This window comes from Paroedura picta, chromosome 5 (genome assembly GCF_049243985.1).
Source record: "Paroedura picta isolate Pp20150507F chromosome 5, Ppicta_v3.0, whole genome shotgun sequence".
Taxonomy (NCBI): domain Eukaryota; kingdom Metazoa; phylum Chordata; class Lepidosauria; order Squamata; family Gekkonidae; genus Paroedura; species Paroedura picta.
The window spans coordinates 41937332-41956533 of record NC_135373.1 but is presented as its reverse complement, the minus strand read 5'-3'; positions in this window follow the sequence as shown (position 1 = coordinate 41956533).

Genomic DNA, 19202 nt, shown 5'->3' with positions numbered 1-19202 from the left:
TGGGCCAGGGGGACGCCGCCAGTGTTGCCGCTCCTCCTGCAGGTGGAAAAGAGCAAGATCGGCATGTTGGGACAAGAGGCAGAACTGAACTGAGAAACCCCAGAAAAAAAACAGTTCATGAACAGTGGATCTTCACGTCATTGCTCAGTTTCGGTTTAATTTCTGTGAAGGAACACTTGCATAATTTTATGGTTGGGGGTCACCACAACATGAGGAACTGTATTAAAGGGTCGCGGCATTAGGAAGGTTGAGAACTACTGACCTAGGGGCATGTACAGAAGTGGCCTCTGTGCATGGCCAGCAGTACAAGGCCCAGTCTGAAATAAATACTAATAGCTAGCCCTTCTAGCTCTTCCTGGTTTCAGCAGCAGATAGCAGGGGCCCTGGCCTGGGGAACCATCTCATTTCATGCCGAGTTCCTCATAGGACCTCAGTTAGGACTACGTCAGTGCTCCCGACCCTCTTTCTGGATTTTTCCCGTGGTTCATCTAAAGATGCAGACTAATACGTCTTCCCATCTCCTCTGTTGCCACCGTTGAATATCCGAGTATTCTGAAAAGAAGCAATTGTTTTCAATAGACTCTGTCTGGAATGGCATTCTTGGTGCTGAGACAAATGTTCTAATTTGTTTCCCTCCCTGACAAACAAAAAAAGCTATTAACTATACGGGCAAGACTTTCCTCCATCGTCACCTGCGGGCTTTTGTCCACAGAGCCGAGAAGGGAGCGAAATGTTTCCCCCTTCTTAAGGGAAAAAAATGGGTGTTGTTTCTGTGATATGCACATTCAGGCAAACACACGTTTTTCCAGCAGAAATTTTTACAGTGCGAAGGTAAATAAACAATGCTTCTAAGTGGGGTGGGCTGAATGAATAAACAGCGAGGGGCTTCCTCCCCCCCTTTTTTTTGCCTTGCGTCTCTCATCAGTTGCTTGATTTCCATGCTACGCATGTTCTCCTGCCATAGCAACATTCATTCCGTTCCTTGGATGAGTAAGCCCTTATTCACAGTTTAAAATATTGTACGGCATTTGTTGTAGCAAAATTGCTGGTAATCATGACCAGCCAACCATTACCCAATCATGCCACTGTTTCTGCACAGGCTAGTGATCGCTTCATGCAGATGTTTGTGATTTGAACTGGGTGCCATGGGGTTGGACTGCCAACTCCCACTTAGGGAATTCCTGAAGACTTCAGGGAAGTGCCCAGAGACAGGCAGAGTTAGGGAAGAGAGGGAGCTCAGTGGGGATGTCATACCATAGAGCAGGTGTGGCCAACCTGAGGTTCTCCAGACATCCATGAACTACAATTCCCATGAGCCCCAGGGGCTCATGGGAATTGTAGTCCATGGATGTCTGGAGAGCCTCAGGTTGGCCACCCTTGCCGTAGAGGCTGCCCTCCAAAGCTGCTATTTCCTTCCGGGCAACTGGTCTCTATAGTCTGGAGGTCAGTTTCAATCCCAGGAGATCTCTAGGCTGTACCTGGACATTATCAGGGAAGCTGCAGACTTCTTGTTGACCTCATCTTGTTCAATGCTCATGGCCAGACTGTGAGCCATATATTCATACACTGGCCATCAAAGGTCAATGTTGTCTTCTTCTTGGTAAGAAGGAACCAAACTCTGGATTGTCCAAAGTTCATTTAAACTTGTAACTGATGGAAGGCTTTACTTTGTTAGTCCCAGGATCCCTACAAGCATCATTGGAATTCAGAAACAGCATGATGGGAGCAGCCTAGGTGACTGGAGATCTCATCAGGAGAAAATTGCTGATCTGGAAGGTGGATTCTATGGCTTTCTACTCAGTTGAAATCTCTCTGCTCCTCAACCCCACCCCTCCTCCTCAGGGTCCACCCCCAAAATATCCAGGTATTTCCCAGCCTTGAGCTGGCAATCTAAGTCCAGCCCTTCCTATGCCTATGTTCACAGCCATCTGCACAGTCCTCTCCCTCATGGTACTGGACAGTGTATGCAGCTGGGAGCAGGATTGCACCTGAGTAAGCAAGGTATAGGTGTTGGGATATCCAAGCTCTGCAGTGTGCATAATGGAGCCCAATATAGAGGATGCCCTGCAGGGGGCATTGGAGATGATGTCCATTTAGCATAGATAGGATAGGATCTTCCTGATGATTTTCAAATTATGTCCTCCAGTGTCTTCCTGCATTTTGAGCAGAGAGGTCTGGAGAACCTCAGGTTGGCCACACCTGCTCTATGGTATGACATCCCCACTGAGCTCCCTCTCTTCCCTAACTCTGCCTGTCTCTGGGCACTTCCCTGAAGTCTTCAGGAATTCCCTAAGTGGGAGTTGGCAGTCCAACCCCATGGCACCCAGTTCAAATCACAAACATCTGCATGAAGCGATCACTAGCCTGTGCAGAAACAGTGGCATGATTGGGTAATGGTTGGCTGGTCATGATTACCAGCAATTTTGCTACAACAAATGCCGTACAATATTTTAAACTGTGAATAAGGGCTTACTCATCCAAGGAACGGAATGAATGTTGCTATGGCAGGAGAACATGCGTAGCATGGAAATCAAGCAACTGATGAGAGACGCAAGGCAAAAAAAAGGGGGGGAGGAAGCCCCTCGCTGTTTATTCATTCAGCCCACCCCACTTAGAAGCATTGTTTATTTACCTTCGCACTGTAAAAATTTCTGCTGGAAAAACGTGTGTTTGCCTGAATGTGCATATCACAGAAACAACACCCATTTTTTTCCCTTAAGAAGGGGGAAACATTTCGCTCCCTTCTCGGCTCTGTGGACAAAAGCCCGCAGGTGACGATGGAGGAAAGTCTTGCCCGTATAGTTAATAGCTTTTTTTGTTTGTCAGGGGCTCATGGGAATTGTAGTCCATGGATGTCTGGAGAGCCTCAGGTTGGCCACCCTTGCCGTAGAGGCTGCCCTCCAAAGCTGCTATTTCCTTCCGGGCAACTGGTCTCTATAGTCTGGAGGTCAGTTTCAATCCCAGGAGATCTCTAGGCTGTACCTGGACATTATCAGGGAAGCTGCAGACTTCTTGTTGACCTCATCTTGTTCAATGCTCATGGCCAGACTGTGAGCCATATATTCATACACTGGCCATCAAAGGTCAATGTTGTCTTCTTCTTGGTAAGAAGGAACCAAACTCTGGATTGTCCAAAGTTCATTTAAACTTGTAACTGATGGAAGGCTTTACTTTGTTAGTCCCAGGATCCCTACAAGCATCATTGGAATTCAGAAACAGCATGATGGGAGCAGCCTAGGTGACTGGAGATCTCATCAGGAGAAAATTGCTGATCTGGAAGGTGGATTCTATGGCTTTCTACTCAGTTGAAATCTCTCTGCTCCTCAACCCCACCCCTCCTCCTCAGGGTCCACCCCCAAAATATCCAGGTATTTCCCAGCCTTGAGCTGGCAATCTAAGTCCAGCCCTTCCTATGCCTATGTTCACAGCCATCTGCACAGTCCTCTCCCTCATGGTACTGGACAGTGTATGCAGCTGGGAGCAGGATTGCACCTGAGTAAGCAAGGTATAGGTGTTGGGATATCCAAGCTCTGCAGTGTGCATAATGGAGCCCAATATAGAGGATGCCCTGCAGGGGGCATTGGAGATGATGTCCATTTAGCATAGATAGGATAGGATCTTCCTGATGATTTTCAAATTATGTCCTCCAGTGTCTTCCTGCATTTTGAGCACCCTTCCTCCCAGCTTGCCTCCAGAACAGCAATTGAACAGAAGAATGACTGCAGACAACAGTTATAATAGCTAATTAGCTCTCTCTCTCTCTCTCTCTCTCTCTCTCTCTCTCTGTACACAGTTGATTCTCTTCTGAATCAAAACTAATTTATTCTTCTTTTTAAAATTTAAATTCCATTCTCTAAGCAGTCTGATGTTCCACCTTCTCTGCATATTCCAATTCTGCCAATAATGGCCTGGTGGAGCTTTCACAGTTCCACAGGGCATGTAAGACAGAGCTCTTCCGCCAGGTCTTCAATTGAGGCTAGGGTTAATAACAACAGGGCCCCTCCTCAGGCTATGCACTAGAACCTTGTGCACCCCACCTCGGGGTAGACTGCTGTGAGGTTAGGGGGGATTTATGACGCCAACCTTGTTTTACTGGGGGAAGGAGTTAGGGGGTCTGGTTGTTATTGTTGTTTTATGGAGTTTTATGGGGTTTTATATACTGTAGCGTGCCACAAGGCTCTGAAAAGTGGCAAGCTAGAAATGAAACAATAAAGAAGTAATAAAGTAGGTAAGAAGAAGAGTTGGTTCTTATATGCCGCTTTTCTCTACCCGAAGGAGGCTCAAAGCGGCTTACAATTGCCTTCCCTTTCCTCTCCCCACAACAGACACCCTATGGGGTGGGTGAGGCTGAGAGAGCCCTGATATTATTGCTCACTCAGAACAGCTTTATCAGTCCTGTGGCGAGCCCAAGGTCACCCAGCTGGCTGCATTTGGGAGAGTGCAGAATCAAACCCAGCATGCCAGATTAGAAGTCCACACTCCTAACCACTACACCAAACTGGCTCTCGTAAGTAAGTAAGTAAGTAAGTAAGTAAGTAAGTAAGTAAGTAAGCAAGTAAGTAAGCAAGCAAGCAAGCAAGCAAGCAAGCAAGCAAGCAAGCAAGCAAGCAAGCAAGCAAGCAAGCAAGCAAGCAAGCAAGCAAGCAAGCAAGCAAGCAAGCAGGTAAGTAAGTAATGGACCCAGACAGAAGCCCTGGGCCCCAGCAGCTGCCCCACCAAAGAGTATGCCGACATCAACCCTGCCTGGGAGAATCAAATAACTAATCCCAAATAACTAATCCCCAATGCCATATCTACAATGTAGTTTTCCAGCTGGGAGGATAGTAGTACTTACTGAACAGCTGTCAGTATTTATTTCCGACGAGTGCTGGTAGGGAACCAACCCTGTTTGGAAATATGTAATGTTCAGATCTCTTTTTTCCCGGCCTCTCCCAACTGCATCCTTGTATAGCGTGAGAAAGACTGACAATTTCCCTCATTCTTAATTTTAGCCTTTGTTTAAGCATTTATCAGTACAAATGAACAGTGGCTATCTGAAGAAAATCGATTGCTTCATTTAAGACTGGGGTCTGTCTGGGGGTTGCAGAGAATGGTGAGTGATTGAAGTCTTAGTGTGTTCACGAAAGGATATGACAAGTTATTAAACTGGAAGGATTGGAATGGCGAGAGCAAAAAAGATGGAAACAAGACAGATTCTGAATTGCACTCCCGAAAGTGGACATGAACAGCCATTTTCTCCTGGGTTTAGGGGATGCATCTAACGTTTTAGCTATTTGAAACTAATTTTAATTTTTATACCTTCCTCTCCACTGTCCCAAGACGCCTGGTAATCAAGGTGCAGGGAGGTGCTTTGTAAGATGTTTTATTATTTCTGTTTATTAAAACCTTTTCTGCCACGGACACCAGCCACACCACCGCCCAGCTGTCTCCTCTCCCAGCACACTGGAAACAGCTGGGGTGAAGCATCTCTTTCCTATGAATTATTCTCCATTGAGTGAGTTTAGCAAATGAGGGAAGGGGACAAATGGTGCCAGAAAGTGTGGTACAGTTTAGAACAATTTAGAAAAGCTGATGTGTGTGTGTGTGTGTGTGGGGGGGGGGTTGAGTGGGTGCTAGCTGAGGAGAATTTGCATATCACCAGCATTTTGACCTGGGCCCAGAAACTACATGGAGGAGGAAGGTGGCCATGTGACACTTCCCCCTTGCTTTCTGATGCTATGAATGGCAGTGAAGACAGTGCTTTGTATGAGAACACAGAAGTGATGGTGATGACTACAAACCCAGTCTATGCTGATCAACCTCATACCAGCTACAGCTGAAACTCTGTTTGGGCACACAGATGATGATGATGAATCCAGTTTGGTGTAGTGGAGAGTCAGTTTGGTGTAGTGGTTAGGAGTGCGGACTTCTAATCTGGCATGCCGGGTTCGATTCTGCGCTCCCCCACATGCAGCCAGCTGGGTGACCTTGGGCTCCCCATGGCACTGATAAAACTGTTCTGACCAAGCAGTAATATCAGGGCTCTCTCAGCCTCACGTATCTCACAGGGTGTCTATTGTGGGGAGAGGAATGGGGAGGCGACTGTAAGCCGCTTTGAGCCTCCTTCAAGTAGGGAAAAGTGGCATATAAGAACCAACTCTTCTTCTTCTTTTGAAGGATTTTAACTCTTGGGTTTTAGCTTGGTTGCTGATTGAGCTAAGGTTTTTGCACTTTTAAAGTTATTGTTGATACCATGTTGTTCTTGTTGACCCTCTCTTGTACTTACACAGTTAGTTTACTGTTTTTCTTTGAAATAAATATTCAGAAACATTTAGCCTACTGATGCTTCAATTAATGTAAATTTACCAGTAGCTGCTGCATTTCCAACCCTAAGTCAATACATTTTCCCAGTTTTTTGTGGTAAAATTAGGTGCCTCGGCTTATACTCAGGTCAGCTTATCCTCAAGTATATACGGTACTCATCCCCAATGCTAGTGTCAGGATCCAAGCTCTCAGCCTCTGTTGCACCATACACACAACATGGAGAAAGAGGAACGAGCCAGAACAAAACTCAGATTCCGATTCAGATACCTTTATTGGCATAAAATGTGATATGCATAAAACAAAATTTAAACCAGAAACAAATTCCAGGCATAGACATATGGACAACAGTAATAAAGCCTTATGTCGTACAGCCAATCTGCAGCAGAGGTAGGTTGGTTCTCGAGACAGAATTTTTGCAAGGTCCACTATCTGAGAACAAAACTGCTGGATCAGGGGCTGCAAACTCCCCCCAAAATAATTAAACAAAAATTAACAATAAAGAGCTGATGTTTGGGCACACCAGCAACTCCGTGCCTTGTTGAACCCACTGTTCAATACTCCATGTTTATTTTAGTGACTCCTCTAGTCCCCTGCCGTGTTTTGTGTGAGTATGGGTGTGGTTGGCTCCGCCTCCTATGGCAACCATTCCATGTTTTCACCCTTCGTTTTGTGTCAAAATTCCAAGGCTCCCACAGGCTCAAAAAGGTTGGGGACTCCTGCTCTATGGTATTTACCAACGAGAAATTTTGACAGAAACATTTTGTCATTTTTTTCTCCCACTCCTCAGTTCTTTCAGGAATAGGAACCCGGCGCTGGGGAGAATTCCCCACCATGGGCAAGTAAATGTGAGGCCTAATCTTTGAAACCGTCATGCTAATCTAGTCTGGAAGTTACTAAACCAACCAGCAAAAGTTCTCTACTTGCTGGGCATCAAGCCAGTTAGATAAGCTTGAAACTGGGTTAAATCTGCAACCCAGACCCCGGAATATGTGTGTCCATTTGCATTGGAAAACATTTTTCTTGCTTCTATGTTCAAGCTGGAAGCTTTTTTGTTGCAGGCCCCTGGCTGGGCATTTTACAGCCCTTTCGTCCAAACACATTTGCATCAGTTTAGGCCCATAAAGCTTTACCTGTTGGTTTTTGCCAATCAGAGGGCCCTTAAATACCTAGGAGCAGGCCAGGGTATGTTTTTGTTGCTGCTGTTGTTGTTGTTGTTATTGAGGCGATGCATTTCCTATTTCAAACAACCTTTTCTTCCAGGCAACCCTCCTGTCACATTTGAAAGGGGTCGCTCAAAGGGGAAGAGGAGATAAAAGAAGGCCCAAGCGCCTGATGCCAAACAGGTTTATAGCTCTTCTCAATCAGATCCGTGCTCCATGAGCTGATAACTGACAACCTCTCAAGAGGAAGGCCTGCCATGGTAACAGGCCAGGAGGGGGAAAAAATAGCTCGCTCATAGGGGAGTGCTATTTATAGAGCCCGGCTACCGGAGTTAATAGAGCCATTCGTAAAATCAGACAATAAAAACGGTTGGTATCTGTGTCTGTGTCAAAGTGACATTGAAACACGTATGGGCAACGCAAGACACAAAATATACTGCGGGACATTAATAAAATCTCTTCTTCCTATAGCTCACTTGAGAGGAAACCACACGCAGGATGGGCTCTGGCACTTCAAGTGTCCTCATTTTGTTTGGGGAAGAAGATTTGAGAATGTAGAGGGGAGGGGTAGTAAACAGGTTGTAGTCATGAATATCGCCTTCCTTTTAGGCTTCCTGTTGCATACCGTAGTAAATCTCCCCAAAATAGGCAAGTTCAGAGCTTTGGCAAAATACTCAGTAAGGTAAAGGTATCCCCTGTGCAAGCACCGGGTCATGTCTGACCCTTGGGATGACGCCCTCCAGCGTTTTCATGGCAGACTCAATACGGGGTGGTGTGCCAGTGCCTTCCCCAAAAACACTCAGTAGTTTATTTCAAAAGAGAACTAATGGCATCATAGGACTCTTGCCATGCTAAAGACAAAGGCAACAGAGATCAAAAGGGAATTATAGTGGCAAATTTCCCTACCACCACTACCATCACCTATACACATTTCAGGTTCACACAGAACTGTTCTTATTTTCAAAGGATAATACTGTTTACAGATAGCTCCTCGATAGCTCCATCATGGCTCACAGCATGGGAACAGAAAGCCACAGTGATGAGTGGAGCAAGTCTCCACTGAGAATTCTACGACTCTGGTCAAGCAATTCACTCTGTCAGGATCTGGTGGCTACCTGGCAGTTGCCCCCTGACCAGAAAAGCAATCTGTTCTGCTCCTGGGTCTTAAAGAGCAATGTGCTAGGCAGAAATCACCCGGTGCAGCTTGAAGGAAGTAAACTTTTAACACCTGTTACCATCCGAGGAAGTTGCTAGGGAAGGCACAGCAGTTGGGGGGCCTGTAAAAACGGGGGAGGTGTATCAATATTATTTCCCTTTGATCTTCCATTCCCCTTAGCCTCTCTTGGACAAGTGTATTTGAAAGGACCCCAAAAGTCAAAAAAGTCAACAATTTAAAAAGCTTTGAAGTCCAGATGGGCAGCTGTGTTAGTTTGTTCTAGCAAAACTGAACAGGTCATCTGTGGCTTAAAAGGGGAGGGGGGACACGTTTCATACGTCCATTAACGTGGATGAAACTGAATATTGCAAGTTTTAAAATTCTTCAAGTTCAAAAAAAATTGTTTCCCTTTTATTACGGTTTGTAAAAGATAGCATTGCGGTGAGAATGATCTCCTTGACAGCTGGTTATTTGGAAATAGCGGTTCACATACCAAGCCCAGTCTTTAGGGTTGCCAGCAGCCTGGAGGGGGAAATGTCTTGTTCCTTTTTCAAGATCTGGAGGTGACCAACATCTGGAGGTGACCAACATCACCTGGTAAAGAATATCCTATTGAGCCTTTCCTAAAGGAAGAGGACATCTCCCCCCCCCCCCTCCAGATCCTTGGTAACCCTGACCATGGTCCAAACCGTCCTTCTGATGCACCTGAGGTCTTGGGGGCATAGAACTGCTCCATGTGGATGTGGGGGGGGGGGCAGCACAGCTGCTCTGCCAGCCTCGCCCATTGCAGCAGCACTAAAGTGCCAAGGGCAGGCACCCAAATGGAAGACACATATCACTACTGGAAGCACCCAGCAGAACAAGGATCACGGAGGAGGAGAAATACTATATCTGCATGTAGGAGTGGTTTAAGGATTTGTGGGGCTTGTAGCACCAGTGCCGGTTTAAGGATTTGTGGGGCCCGGGCAGACTACTATTGTGGCAGAAGCTCGTCAATAGCTTCACCTTGCAGGCAGACTGCCTGTAGCTCTCATCACTAACAGCAATAACTAACACCTTAGTTTTGAATACTCTGCTACGATGCAGAGCGGCTCGCTTTCTCTGCACGGACGTTTGGTTCTCCCTAAGTGCTTGCTGCTTATCCCTGGAATTCTTTCCTTTGCAGATTGCAGAAGGATTTAGCCCTCTGTCTATAGGTAGCAGTCTATGGACTGGATCTGGATTTCCTAGACAATTAGGGATGCAAACTATGTATTTCTTACTCTCTTTTCATTTCCATGCATGGATGGGAAGATAATTTTCACACAGCTTATTTTCTTTTTTAGCCCATTTCCATTTTTTTCATTTCTTCCTTCAGCGGCATTTTAATGCCGTCGATGCAAAAATGGGCATTGGTTTCCACACTACTACTTCTATCTCATTTCATTAACGGGGTCCGAAAAGAAGAAGAAGACACCCGCCATTGTGTCCCCAGTGCGGAGAACCCATAAAAGAAAGCTAAACTTTTGAATTGCATCAGACTTGTCAGAAGGCCTGATCATATCCCTATTGGTTGCTTTGGCATGATGGCTCTCCAGGCTTGCAGCTGTTGTTTAGAATCATAGAATCATAGAGTTTGAAGGGGCCATACAGGCCATCTAGTCCAACCCCCTGCTCAACGCAGGATCAGCCGAAAGCATCTTAAAGCATCCAAGAAAAGTGTGTATCCAACCTTTGCTTGAAGACTGCCAGTTTCTTCCCCAGTCTTCACCAGCCAGGTTCCTTCATCCCCTTTGACCAGCCCAGGATCTCTCTCTCCTTTCCTTCTTACCTGCAAGCCAGAAGAGGTGAAACAAAAGGCATTATCTGCTTTTAGCTGAGATCCTTGGTCCTAGTTTAGTTGTTGGAGATCTTGTCCTCCTAGGATCAGTTTCGGTGTTTTTTTCTGGGCACGAGCCAAGGCTGGATCCTGCCAGTTACCTCAATAATCACTCAGCAAGTGTTAAATAAGTCCACTGTTTTCATGAGGGTACCTGCATCTGAGGTCACTGCCGGAGAAAGCCTGGCTGCCACTGTACCTGGCCGTTCAAAGTCCATTACATTCATCTGGAGGCCATTTTCAGGCGATTTTCCCCCTCCAATTTCTTCCAACACGGGACTGGGGCTAAGAGCAGGTGTTTGTCTGCTGTTTGTCAGCTTGACCAATGTCAAGCATACCACAACCCTCCAAAGAGGTACTGACCCATGGGCTGAAGTCCTGACCCACAGGCTTTGCCACTTGTCTTGCAAAGCCACTTTGCCTCCAGTTCTTCCTGTTTCTAAAAGATTTGGCTGAAGGCAACAATAGCAAACTAATGTATTCAAGTCCTAGGTGGCCACGATCCTACCTCTCAGCCTCCCATATGGGGAGGGGGAGGAGTCTTTCACGCTTATCAATCCACACCGCTTGTCTCCCGTCACAGCAATTGCCAGGACTTTGACAGCAAATCACTGGAATTCATCTCTCCCAGTCTAGGAGAATGCTGATGGGTCGGAAGGCTTGCCGCTGGACTCCTATCGGCATGTGACAGTGATGGATGATCTGGAGGCATTGATGGAATGGAGGATATCAAATTGCAACCATTTCTAATCAAACCAAGGGGTCAGCCATCTCTCCTGCCACTGAGCTGCCTCCCATGCAGAGATGCTTTTCTACAGGTCGGTTATTTTGGGTCAAGGCACTCTGCCTCCTTCCAAACCGAGAAATCACCCTGGGCAAGTCAGGCTTGCCAAACCAGCTCACAAAAGATTATCCCATAGGTTTGTTTGTCCCCCCCCCCCCCCAATGCTTACTTGAATTTCTTGGTCTGTGAGTCCCTTGTGGGTTACCGCAGGGGGCAGTTTGTGAAGCTAGTCTGTCAGAAAATTCTGACTCAGCACAGGTGACTTGGCCACCAGGTTCTAAGTGCCCAAGCTGGACTCCTTTGGAATTTCCTCCACTGGGCTGTAAGACTCTGGCATACCTAGCAACATTTGAAAACAACAACAACACCTCTTGGGCAGGTCTCAAAGAAACCCCGACACACTGAGCCTTTGTTTCGTATCCGACTCAGAGAGCTTTATTCCAGTGATTTTCTGTATACAAAATCTATTGTCGGTGTTTGTAATTATGGGAAATTATTTTATTTCAGGTTGCTGCGGATTAATCCAGAAACTTAAAAACAAACCTGCCATTTAAGAGGGTCTGGTTCCTTTCCAGCTGGGAGATGCAGCTTACTGCAAAGGAATGATCATTCATGACTCTGAGCTAATGTTGTAATTAAGGTGGCATGTGGTTCAAATTCCCAATCAGTCATGAAGTTTTTTTCTTTTCTTTTCTTTTCTGTTTTTTTTTTGCCAGTCACTCGCTCTCAGACCAACCTGCCTCAAAGAGCTGTTGGGAGATGAAAATGGGATTTAGTATTATTTTTTATCCATTATATTGAAGGGGGCTACGGAATACCCTCCTCTCCAAAACTTTTTAAATGGCAGGTTATTGTATTATATTGTTCAAAACCCAAAGGACAATTTTTAATTTACATATCTCCTCCATACGCCTCTTTCTCTCACACACCCACACAGACACACCAAGAGAAGGGTAGGGGAGCTAAAAAACAGTCTGTTTCCTGATTCGGAGGCTGAAATACCCTTCATTGCAGAGTAGGGAAGCTTGAACCAGATTGGAATCCAATCTCATTGGGTCATCCTGAGCCAAACTGAAACAAATGCCGATTTGACTTCCTGATCTGAATCCAGTATTTTGCAAAATACTTGAGATCTGCTCCTAGCTTATCTCCATTCAATGCTCCCCCCCCCATGATGCCCCCCCTTCCATGCTCGGGAGGTGAGTGTTGAGCACCAATTCAATAAGACACTTAATTTCTGATGAGGCCTCTTTGCATAAGCACCCTGGGAAGATTAACTCACAGGCATGTTCATTTTAGGAGGGGGGAGGGAGTGAATATGCAGATGGAATTAGATTTCCATTTCAACTCATCAGGTGGCATTCCAGAGCATCCTTTGCTCTTCTCTAACCACTTGCATTCCCTAATGACAGACCCTCTCCTTTGCTTCCATCAGAAAGATGGATTTAGCCGCTCAGACCCCTTGACAGCCCCTCTTCCTCCTCCCCAAGAAGAGCAATTACACACACAGATTGATAAATACCTCCTTGGCATGTATAGCGTTTTGGTCCCCGAGGCCTGCTAACAGTGCAATACGCTCATTACCTGTGTCTATCACGGCACGATCCAGTGTGAAGAGGTTAATCTGCAAAGTGCCTCCAACAGCCAGAAAGAATCCAGGGCAAGAAACTTAGCGTCTGATTAAGCAACCCTATAGAAGGGGGTTTCTCTCAGTCTTGGAAGAGTGGTGTGAATGAGAGGTTGTTCCCAGCTTGGGAAATCAGGGGGAAGTAAACACACATGAAACCTCCTTTCACCGAATCTGAATATCAGTCCATCGAGGTCAGTATTCTCTACTCAGATTGGCAGGGACATCTTCAAGGTCTTTCACATCACCTACTGCTTGGTTTTGCTAACTGGAGATATCAGGGATTGAATCAGGGACATTCGACATGTTGAGCAGATGCTCGTCCTTTGAGCAAGCAAGAGAAGGCAGAGTTGGGGAAGGGGAAAGAACTCATTGTGGATGTATCACTCTAAGACTTCCATTTCTCCTAGAGTGTATGGCAGAATAAGATTTAAAATTCATGGGGATTGGGGATGGACCTTAGAGAGGGACAGATTTGAAGAGTGAAGGGACCTCCACTGGGTATAATGCTATAAAGACCGCTGTCTGTAGTGACCATTTCCTTCAGGATCTCTGTTCTTTTGCAATCAGGTTTCATTCCAGGAGTTCTTCAAAAACACACACAAATAAATTGGTCACATGGTATGGGTAGCTAAGCATGAAGACCATGAGAGGCACATGGAAGTTGGCAACACTTCTCCCTTTAAACTTGCCATTTCCTTCGGGGTAAATGATCTGTATAGTTGGGAAATGACTATTTTGGGTCCACTTTGAAGATGGGAATCTTATCCCAATGGAAAACCAGTTGGGCTTCAAGGGACGCAGCACGTAGGCAAATGCAGCACCCAGCTTCCCTCCACCACTGGCTTCAGCCCTGCTTTCATTACTCTTCCTTTTCAGCTTTCCAAGGCCCATAGCAATGCGCCTCATAGCCAGTGAAAAGTACCCTGGCTAGACTTCTGTAAGTCACTCTACATGGGGCTGCCCTTATCCTTGACCCAGAAATTGTAGCTAGCCCAGCGCACAGCTGCCCGAATCCTCCCAGGAACTCTCTGGAAGGCCCAGATTTGACCTATCCTTTGGTAGCTGCACTGCCTTCCAGTTGAATTCCAGAACATTTTAAAGGTATTGGTTCTTACATTTAAGGCCATCCGTGGTCTGGGCCCAGCGTATCTAAGAAACCGCCTCTCTGCCTATGTCCCTCATAGATTGTTACACTTGGCCAATGCCAACAGGAAATACGGAACTGGCGCAGTTCCACAGGACCTTCAAGATATTGCTCTTCCACCAGGCTTTTGGTTGGGGCCAGTGATAACAACATCAAATTGCCTCCCCAACAGAAAACCTCCCTTGAAAACTGCAATTATGTTTCTATACTAGAAACAGTAAGGGCTGCACTGATGACATGGCTGAACAGAATTTGAATGGAAGATGTGATTTTAAAGGTTTTTAAGTTTGTTTTTATTGTTGTGCACCACCCTGAGCCTGTGCAGCAGAGCAGTATGATAAAATAAATAGATAAATGTATGAATGAAAAAATTAATTAATTGAAAGAATGAAGTCCTCAACCTTTCTGAGTCTGTGGCCACTTTTGGAATTTTGACACAGCAAAGTTGGGTGCAGTCACAAAATGACTTCCACAAATTGCCTGCTACAGGAAGCATAGAAGGTCTGACCGATGACAAAAGTTCACCCTAGAATATGTCCCAGAATTGAACTTTCTGAGTCTGCAGCCAGCTTTGACAGTCTGGTAGGTGCAGCCACAAAATGGCTTCCCCAAAAATGGCTGCTGCAGGAGTTGGAGCCAGTTACAAAATGGTTGCCCCGGCTTCGCTTCGCTCACACAGTGAAGATCATTATGCTGGAGGCGACACCTGCTGCTGAAGAAATGTTTTTTAAAATCTGCACTGCCCATCAAATCTTCAGTAGCCAATCAGAAGCTTTGCCGGGCAAAAGCCCCATTTGTCTCTGCCCATTTTATAAAAATACTGGGCAGCCACGAGAAAAGGCATTGGCAGGTGCCATGGGATCACGTTGGGGACCCCTGTGATAAAGGCACAGGAGTTTGTTGGCCAATGTAAGAGAGTGAAAAGGTTGAAGCTTTGAATGTCACTGCTTTAAGACAAAAGCTTATATGTAGTAATAAATGAGATTCTAAAAGAGGAGTGAGCGAGCTGGAAGACCGTCTCCAGCTATTAGACTCTGCCTCATTCATTCTAACTTTTCCTCTAAAATGCAATTTTTATGCAGCCTGTTACCTTTCCCCCCTCCCCCTAATTCTACCCATTCCACTTTATGTAAAGAAATTTACCAGATAGGCAGAAATGGCTTATTAAAGCTATCTATTTTTCCTGGCGTCGCAGTAATTTAATGAACGGCTCGGGTTTCAGCCGTGGCATCTCGTGACATCACAGGAATAATAAGCCTCTTGGCTGATTAATAGCAAGTTCAATCAAGCCCACCCCCTCCTCCCTCCTTTCTCCACCGTGTGTTAGCCAAAGTGGAATGGATTGTCGAGGAACATTGCTAGATAATTGCTAGAACAGCTGGCTTGCCCCTAGAGGGTTAAATGATGTTGTTGCAAAAAAATCACAAGTCTGGGAAACTTACACCTTTGGGAGGGAGATCTGGAAGGCTGTATCCCGGAACAGAAGAATGATCGCGATGGACAAGGTCTCTAAAACCAGGTCAGCAACCTTAAGAGTCACATTGAGCTTTCCAAGGCCCATAGCAATGCACCTCATAGCCAGTGAAAAGTACCCTGGACTTTCTTAGTGGTCGCACATCCGAGGACTCACCAGGGTACCTCATAGCCACTTCACAGAAATTTTTGTTTGATCACCATCATGAACATTGATATCACTCTTCTGTTTCATGGGGTCATAGCTGGCTTTCATTTGCTCTCATTTGCATGCTTTCTATTGGCCTGTATTGCCATCTGACTCTCCCTCCCTCCCAGGAGCTTGCCCTGCTGAAACTGGGAAAGAATTAGACCGTTTCTGCATGAGAAATTTGTAATCCAGTTTTTATATTGTTTATGGTATGTCTTATTTTATACAGTTTTTTGTTTTTTGTTTTGCATGATTTTGTATTTTGGAATCTACCTTGAGTAGCCATGAGGAAAGTGGACTACAAATAAAGTAAATCTTTGGTGTCAAATCAGGCACTTTACATAATTGCCACAATCATTTTGAGCGTTCAAGGCATTCAAAGTGAAGCTGGCCAAATAGCTACCTGGCGAAGCCCACTCACCATTTACTGACTTGCTTGCATAATGCACGACACAGGGCTATCAACCTCTTCAGAATATATGTTCTGCTTTTCTGCTTTTGAAGTTGATGGCATTCGTTGTGATCAAAACCAATCTGATTGAACTGTCTCTCCCAGGTGGCAGTGTGAGAACACATCAATCCAGTGAGTATAGAAGTAGGATTGCCAGACAACCAGTAGGTTTGGGGCAGGGAGGAGAGGGGCATGATGTCCTATGCATTGCTGCATCATGTTTGAGAAGAAACAGGCAAGTGACATAGAAGAAGAAGAGCTGGTTTTATACCCTGCTTTTCTCTAAGGAGTCTTAAAGCAACTTAGAAGGTTCTTTCCTTCCTCACTCCACAACAGGCACCTTTGTGAGGTGGGTGAGGCTGAGAGAGTTCAAAGAAAACTGTGACTGGCCCAAGGTCACCCAGCAGGCTTGTGGAGGAGTAGGAAATCAACAAGTAACATGAAGGGAAACAAAAACCCAGCTGGAAATACAGGTGAGAACCAAAAAGGTTAGGGATAAAATCAATTTTAGAAAAATATAAGCAGGTTATTACAAGTGCTTAAATGTTTATAAACCATAAAAGAATATCTGTTTGGCACACATGAAACATCTTAGAGTGCATGCCAGTAATGCCAAAAAGTTTAGGCCTTGACATAACGCATTTCAATCAACAGATCTTCATCAGAGGTCAATTATACAGATGCAGACATATGTAAATCACAAGTTTTTATATAATTTTCAACGGGGGTAGAGAAAACTTTTTTGGTCTGTTCTGGCTAATTCTGGACTGATTCTGCACTTACTTTATTCGGTGTGGATCCTGCTGAATTCAGGTCAATTTGAACTCGAGTCTTCCTCTCCCCCCCCCCCCCCCATTGAAACAGAAAGTGCTCTTCACCAAAATGGGGAAGCTCAGAGCGGGGAAGGAAGGCAAGTGCAGCAGGAGGCTCTTTCTTTCTTTTCTTGAATTGGGGGGGGGGGAGATAGAGCATTGGAGACAGCAGAGGAGGGGGAATAAATCCAAGAGGAAAATCTCTGCTGAGAGAAGTTTGAGCTTCTGGAGTGCAGTCACTTTAAGGGAAGCCTTGCAACCAGGAACCAGGAAGTCTTTGAACTGACACCCTGGCCAATCAGGGAAGACTGCTTTGCTCCCAAGCTTGGAACAGTAAATTAATTAGCAAAAAGGAGCCGTCTACACATTTACTCATGGCAGTCTTTCAAATATCGAGGTTTATATCTACTCCAAGATATCGTGGGGGGGAAAGGTAGGGTCACCATGAATCAATCATGCATGTTGCAGAAAGAAAATTTAAAGCACCCAAAATCAAAGTGGAAATCAAATTCAGTGAAGATGGCAGGGATTCACTGAAACTGGGAGTGGGTAAAAAGCCCCGTGCAGACTACATCCTGGTCCTGCAAGGTGTTCATATTAGCAGAATCCTCAGCCAGCAAATATTTTTATTCCTCCCCTGGAAAATCCGACTGTGCTCATCCCTCCCCCCATTGAAAACTGTAAAAACTTGTTATTTACATCTGTGTGCATTTGTATAAATGACCTTTGATGAAGATCTGTTAGGTCAAGGTCTAAACTTTTTGGCATTACTGGTGTAAAATGTTTTATGTGTGCCAAATAGATATTCTTTTATGGTTTTTAAACATTTGGGCTCTTATAATAAATGGAGTAGGGAATCAACCTATTTCTCCAGATTACGGTCTGCCATTTAATCACTATACCAAGCTGGCGACATAGGGTAGTTTTTAGGATTGTTGGAAACAGTGACTGTTTCCACACCAGCAAGATCAGTTGGATTTGCATTGTTAAAGGGTCGACTTTTTTGTCTGTTTCTGCACTAAATCTCACTTATTCAGGTACAGTCCCGAATTGCCCCCCCACACACACACACAGAGTTGCCCCAAAGCAAAGGAATTTCCAGAAAACCGGATTTCATCTTTTCAAATAGTCTAATAGTCTAAACTCTATAGGGTCAGGACAATGCAGTCAGCTAGTTTTCACAGATACATTTCCTAATGCGTTTCTTCAGCACCCTTCACAAACGGGGTGCGATCTGAAAGATGGCTTTGACTATTTGTTTGTTACATGTACGTATTAATTCTTTGCATTACATTTATAACCCAACAGCCCCTCAGGGCAGCTCACGCAGCACTCAGGAAAAACGCTATATCTTCTTTTAAAAGCCTCCATAAATAACTCCAATGTTAAAAACTCTCATGATAAAATATCACAAGAGCTCCATAAAACACAGCGATGCATTTCTTTTTAACGAAAACAAGGTCTTAACCTCTCTCCCAGATGCTGTGAAGGTTTTCGCTTCTTCTTATTAGGCGTACAAGTCATAGGCCTACTGAGATACACCCGTAAAACAAAGCATCTTAAAACAGAGTCTGTTCAAGACGGACATTGCGTTGCTTTTAAAGTATTTGTGTTAGTGTTGCTGAGTTGAAGTATGAATCTGGTCACAATGATTGCCTCCCTGAACATGTATTAAAATACGGCCGTTCAATCTAAGGCCTGTCACTCACCTTACTTCATGTTCACTTTACTTGTGGAAGAGCCTAAAGTCACATGACTTCTCACCCAAAAATCATGTGATCACAGAAGAGAACTTTTCAAAAAGAGCAGCATTCCCCCCCCCCCTCTGAGTGCTTTTTCCGTCTGCCCTGCCGATTGACAGATGAGAGTTTTTATTGGATACTCTAACTTAATGAACTCCTTTGTGGTAAAAGTAATTCAATAACGAATCAGGCTCCTACTTTGTCAACAGCCCTTTGCGAAAGGAGGGGAGGGGGAGGGGGGGAAATGTAATTTGACTTGATGATTGTGTTATCTCATTACCTTAATTGTGTTAAGAATCCATGAGCAACATGGTTAGCAGGGTGGCTTTTCCCCAGTACTGGAAAGCAAAAAAATCCACCAGCTATCCATCGTAATCTCCGCAACTCAATGGGCTGTTCGAACGTCAATATTATTGAGCTATGCCACTGGTTTTCACACCATGACCTAAGAACCTTTGGGGTCTCTCAGAAGCTCAACCAAGGAATTCTCAACAAGTAG